This window comes from Lonchura striata, unplaced genomic scaffold, assembly GCF_046129695.1.
Source record: "Lonchura striata isolate bLonStr1 unplaced genomic scaffold, bLonStr1.mat Scaffold_189, whole genome shotgun sequence".
Taxonomy (NCBI): domain Eukaryota; kingdom Metazoa; phylum Chordata; class Aves; order Passeriformes; family Estrildidae; genus Lonchura; species Lonchura striata.
In genome coordinates this window covers 204,091-210,622 of record NW_027461122.1, presented here as the reverse complement: position 1 = coordinate 210,622, position 6,532 = coordinate 204,091, and the positions used below count along the sequence as shown (strand labels likewise).

Here is a 6,532-nt window from a genome sequence, read left to right as displayed (position 1 = left end):
AATGGTGGGCAGGGCAGAGGGTAAGAGGCATCATTATTAGGGCTGATTAATCTTTATTCCCTTAAACTTCAGCAATACACAGGGAAACAATGCATACAAATGCAAGTACAGAGACAAATACAACAAAGAATACATCATACCTAGGCACAAAAGTACAAGTCCAATTTACATACAGCAAAATACATCAAAAGATAGGAACAACTGCAAAGACAGAACAATATAATGTACTACAAGCCAAATACATATTGACACAATATAACCGTGTCTCCATTTCAGAAAAGTCCACAACGCTTTTATTGTTATGACGCACCCGGAACAAAAACGGCGCAAAACGCTCCGCCGACGTGCACGCCCCCTTCGCGTTACGCACAAACTCACATTCACGGCAACTCGCTCCGGAGACTCCCAAAAAATCCTCCTGCCTGATGAAAACCCCCCCTGAAAGGCAAAGGCCATACACACAAGGTTGTATCTGCTCCACACACACACACAGCTGCAGACACAAGCACACACAAACTCTCACAGACAGACACAGACAGTCACACTCTCACACATTCTTCTGCTGACACGCTGGCTGCCACCCTTACGTGAAACGCTGCACTGAAGAATATGCTTAAACGCTTCTTCTGACCGCAGGACCTCCATGTCAAATGGTAGATTCCAGGAAATTCTGTAGGGACCCGGGGACCTACGAGACAAGGGGAGGCGGTCAGTGACTGACTATCTGAGAGCTAGGAGCTATACCAACTCTGGGCCCATCAGTGTTGTACCCCAAACCCCGTAGAGAACAGATGAACGGCAAAGCTTTATAACTGCTCTACCTGAGCGTGACTACTTGCCCGGGCAAGGCAGCTCCGATCATAATTGCCACAACAGAGGTGCATACAACATAAGCCAACGTAGGTACGTACAGTATAAGCACAAACAACATAAGCCAACGTAGGTACATACAGTATAAGCACAAACAACATAAGCCAACGTAGGTACGTACAGTATAAGCACAAACAACATAAGCCAACGTAGGTACGTACAGTATAAGCACAAACAACATAAGCCAACGTAGGTACGTACAGTATAAGCGCAAACAACATAAGCCAACGTAGGTACGTACAGTGTAAGCACAAACAATATAAGCTAACATAGGTAGGCGCAGCATACGCACATACAATAGAAGCCGACACAGGTAGGTGCATCATAAGTGCATACAACGTAAGCTGACAGAGATACAAGATAAGTGAGGACTTGATATAATTCTCCAGAAGACTAATTTTTGAGCCCTATATCCTTTGAGAAGGCAGATGCTACGGAACTACTGTGGTCAGGTGATGAGGGGCTAATAAGCTCCATACGGAAGTCCATGAGAAGGGCTACCAAAACTGAGAATGAAGACGGATGAGAACATCTCGTGTACATCGTCCGGACCCAAAAAGTAAATATGTAAAAATGCCAGAATAATTGATATCCGGGAAGGTACGTGAGCAAAATATGGCCAATACGGCACAAAATGATGTTGCTAAAGCATGGAGATGTAACAAAGGCCTATGACACAGACAACGTGACATGGACACAAGTGGAAACTGCCTGGCAATTTCACCTTATGGACCCAAGATTCCTAGCCCAAGATGAGCCATGGGCTGATGATGCCAAAGAAAAGAAAGCCCTAGGGCAGTAGCACTTGATGATGACATGCAACTCCTTTCAAGATGTTAGTGCCAAAGCACTTAAGAGGAAGCCTAAGAAGCTCAGTAGGCCTAGAGAAGGAAGAAATGACTACAGGGTGACTGTAGCTATAGCTCCAGACATGAAGGCGGGCTCCTATGGTGAAAAGATCCACGACAACGTCAAGAGTCAAAGAAGGCCGCCGATGCGAACGTCACGAGAACCAGAGAGGGATCGGAACTGCCCTGCCCAGCGAAGACTCTGGGGGGGCTGAGGAGAAACCCTCTCCCTTTGCTCCCGAGGGGCCCGTCCCACTATGGGCCTATTCTCCAAGCTAACATCAAATAGCCTCCTGTGATAGTAAAGGTTTTCCCCCCATCTCCCACCTACTGGCCTCAGCACTTGGCTTTTGCAAGACAACCGGATGGAATCCAATGTCAGTTGGATGTGGACGGCGAGACGTTCTCTGCATCAGCTTCGGTGCTGCCGTTTCCAAACTTCAGCTACGCTCCTCCTCAGGGTACCTAAGACAAAACAGAAAATGCAACTAGTGCCCACGAAAAGAGGAATCCCCGAAACTCCGACACACCGCTGCCCCGGCTCACCTGAAGTCTTAATTTGACTCCACAAGCTGCCTGGAGGATACCTGAAAAACAAAAAGGTACACACTTAGCATGCTGCTGCATAAGGGTCACCTGTGAGTCACCGTGCCAAAATGCCAACTCACCCGCTCGCCTCTGTTCCTTCACACAGCTAGGGCAGCGACAGCACCTGCAAAAAAACAAAGCAAAACAACCCACACTGAGATACTGTGAAAACAACATCCCCCTGACCTGAAAAGCACACCCACCCAGACCTTACGCTTGCACCCACCTGGCCTTGGACATCCAGACATCCGGACCAGAGACATCTTGCAAGATGACTGCCTAAAATAAAACAAAGTAACCAAGAGTGGATGCTTACAATTGCACCAAAACCTGAAACCTGAGCAAGAACAACTCCTTCTGTCCACTGCTCACCTGGCACACAGGGCCTTGACTGCTGCTATCTGCCTGGACCTCCTAAAAATAAAGGCAAAGAACACTGCTGTAACATGGTCACTATTTAGGCTTCCCCTGAAAATGCAAACAATGACTGACCCGATCATGGGAAAACCCTCACCCAGGACTGGGGCTCTCTGCCACTGATCTGAACTGTCTGCATCTGAAAGGAAGTTAGGACTAGTGTCAAATGGCTGCAGGACAACTTAACAGCACCAAACATGTTATGTCAATCTCCTGATACAATCTAGAGCCCAACTACACCCTGCAAATTACAAATTTCAAGTCCCCAGGACTTGTGCTATTACAGGCTATGCAGCAGGGCAGAGCAGCTGTGGGACAAATACGTGCAGACACCCGTGACACAGGACAGGGAGAGAGAGCTTTTGAGGAGAAGAAAGGACTGAGAGACCCAAAGAACACAGAGTGCACCAGAGACAAGTGACAGGACACACACCAGAACTGCTCTGCCCTGAGCACCTCAGCACTGTGATCAAAACAGACACTTTCCCTTTAGCTGGTCTAAGGGGACACTTCTTGCACATCCCTGCCCCCAAAGCTGATTCAAAAGGCCCTCCCAGCACCCCACTTTCACCCCCACTGTGGGCCTTAGCCCTCCACTTATCTCTCTGGCATCTGGGGATGAGAATCCACGTCGCGTGGCAATGGAGGCTGCTTCGCCTGCGGGGAATGTCCTATGGTCACCGGGCTGTGGTCCCGTGCTCAGCTACAATCGAGAACACCAAACATCACTGCACGATCTCAGCCGCACAGCAGCCACAACCCAGCAATTCTGCTGCTCACCATTATTCTCCTGAGAACGCCGGGCAAATAATCCACTTTGCTGTGTTGTGCCAAAAACACGCCCGGCCCTTAACAGGGAGAGACCCTGTCAGGCACCGCCTCAGAGAAGAACCGAGCTGTACTGGGGGGACACACCCAGCCAACGTGTACAAGTTAAACAGAATTTTCTCTCAGAACTGGGACTTTCAGCACCCCCCAGGTGCTACTCGACTGCCACAGACACACAGAGGGCTTCGTGAGGCGCTCTGGGGTTGGCCAGTCCTGCTCCAAGCTCTGCTGATGCCTCTGTGGTTTTAACGCTGTCCTCAAGGAGGTGGTAGAACCTCACAGTATTTGCCCCTGGAGCTTAATTTCTGAAGTTTTCTTTGGGAAACACATCCACTTCCTACTTAACAATGCAGTCCCCTCTCCTGCTCTCGGGAAGAGCTGCCCACAGGCATGGGAACCACCTCTCCTCTCCTCTGCCCTTAAAACACTGTGTTACTGAGGCCAACTACTTCCAGACCAAGACTGTCCATGCAGGGACAGTGTCCCTTCTCTTTAGGGTCAGGGAAAAAGGGCAGAAGCACCCACAGAGATTCACTGCCCCTCTTGAGCACAAAGCACCGTGAATCTGCACCTCCTTCTGCTTGCAGGGAAGATAATAAAATATATTTTATTTAATATTATATTATATTTAATATTAATTATAGTTAATATTATAATAAAGATAATATAAAATATAATAGGGAGCCCTACAAACTGACATCAGGAACCTGGACTGGTGAGTTTTCTTTCCCAGGGAAAATGGCCTGTGATTGTGCCCAGAGCTCCTTGGGTCTTAGGGTGAGGCTGACTGGAAATAATCCGAATATTAAAGGATATATTCAGACCCCAGCTGCCCCCCCCCCCCCAAACTTGTGCTTTTCTGACAGTGCCAAGGGAGCCCTTCAAACTGACGCCAGGAACCTGGGCTGCTGAATTTGCTTTCACCAAGTAGATATCCCTCATTTATTCACAGGGCCCTGCAATGCCCCTGGGTTGTCAGGTCCTAAATTTCCTTTTGCCTCCTCAATGTCAAAACAGTGCAGGATTTCTCCCAGTCCAAATCTCCCATCCCCAAGTACTCAGGGTTTTTTATTTCTTACCAAATACCTGTTGCAAACTGACAGCACAAAGCTTGGGGCTTGATATTTTCTGTGCTGGATTTCACCTCAAGAAATCTGCCACCATAAAACCCTAACCACAACCACTTCGCTTTGCTCACAAATCACAACCTTCAGACCAGCATCATGGCACCTTACCCACTGGCCCTCCACTGGCACCTTCCCAAAGCATTCCAGTACATTCCAGTAGTACTCTGCATTTTCAGTGGGCATTCTGTCAGACCCACATCCTGACACTAAAAATGCACCAAGGAATTCTACAATAGCCATTAGGAAGGCATAACAATTCTCTAAAAGTCACCAGAGAAAGCCTTCAAAATTCCCCTAAATATTCCTAATAGCCCTGCAAAAAAAAAACACTCGAGGAAGTCTGCTCAGCCTCCAAACCCCTTCCTGTTGCTCTCTAGCCCACAGATGTCATCCCTACCTTTTAGCAGCGGGTCCTGTTGTCCTCTGAGGGTTCCGGCGTTGTCCTGGTGCGAGGGTCGCTGCCCTGTCCCACTGGGAGGCTTCCGGTGTGGTCTCGCTGTCAGGCTTGCTGTGCTGTGCTGCTGTTGTTGGGGCTGAAAAGGGAAAAGGCTGCTTAGGGTGAGGTACGGGTGGCGTGAGGGGTGCCGTACCTGTACCCTAACTTGCCTCCTAAGCTGTACCCTGTAGCCCTGATCTCCACTGGACTGTCCAGCCCTCAAGGCCTCACCCTTTACCCCTGACCCCTCCCTCTGCCCCCCAGCCCTCAGGCTCTGGCTGTCACCCTCGAGCCCCCTCTCAGCTGCCCCTCAGCTCCTGTGTGCCACCCTTAATCCCTCTCCTCTGCCCCTCAGCCCCCAGCTTCTCTGTGTCACCCTCCAGCTGCCCCTGCCCCCCTCAGCATCTCTCTGTGTCACCCACTGTCCCCTCCCCTGTTCCCCCCTCAGCTCCCAGCCTCCGTCACCCTCAAGGCCCCACAGTGCCCCTCAAGCTGCCCCTCAGCCTCTATGCCATGAAAAGACCCTAAAACCCCATAAAAATGCCCTAAAAAAACCCCTCATCTTCAAAATGCCTTAAAACCCCCACAAAAACATAAAAATAGCCTCAGAACGCCCTTAAAATACAATAAAAATACCCTACTTTAAGACACCCCTAAAAGCCCCCAAAGAAGCTTTAAAAAAAAAAAATCCCTACATATTCCTAAGAGCTCTTAGAACAGCTCCATAATCCTTAAAACACATCGATAAGACCCTAAAAAACAGCGCAGCGAGGGAGGCTGGAAGATGCGGAGCCGCGCTCCCGGCCCCGGGCGCAGCGCGGCTCCGGCAGGAAAGCGGCTCCTCCGGCAGGCAGAGGCGGCGCCGCGCCGGCAGACCCCCGCCCGCTGCCCCCGGCCCGGCGGGGCCGGCACCGGGCCCGGGGGGCCCCGGCGGCGCCCGAGCCCCGCGCCCGGAGCGGACGGAGCGGCGGCACCGGCCGGCACCGGCCCCGGCCGCCCTCGGCCCGCGGAGCCGCCTCCAGCCCTCCCCTCACTCACAGACACCGCCCCGCTCGCCGCTCGCTCCCGCCCCTCGCCCCTCCCGCCGCTTCGGCCGGGCTCCGGCTGGGGGGCTGCAGTACCGCCCTGTGCCCACAAGGCGGCAGCACTTGTCCAGAGGGTCCGCGACACGATGGCGGCCCGTGGGGACCTTGACGGAGAGAGGCGTTTTTCGCCCATGCCTGTCGGCTCCCGCCAAAAACCCGCACGCTCGCGGTGCTGCTGACCCCACAGCCCGTGTGCACGGCACCAGAACCGCCGCGGAAAATCCCGTCGGGGGGCGCCGGCGTTGAGCGCAATTCAGGCAGTGTAAAAAACAGACACGGGTCCTCGAGTTTCAACGTCCTCGTTTTCGCGCCCTCTCGAGAAGGTCAAGCGAG

General features: G+C 51.7%; 1 long non-coding RNA gene across 1 annotated transcript; it reads right to left on the bottom strand.

The window, feature by feature from the left end:
* Positions 1–3,327: 3,327 nt before the first annotated feature.
* Positions 3,328–5,886, bottom strand: LOC144248605 (uncharacterized). Its single transcript, XR_013341896.1, has 3 exons — positions 5,810–5,886; positions 5,076–5,211; positions 3,328–3,426 (listed from the first exon to the last, which is right to left on the bottom strand). It is a non-coding gene; the product is annotated as an uncharacterized LOC144248605 (long non-coding RNA).
* Between the last annotated feature and the right edge of the window lie 646 nt (positions 5,887–6,532).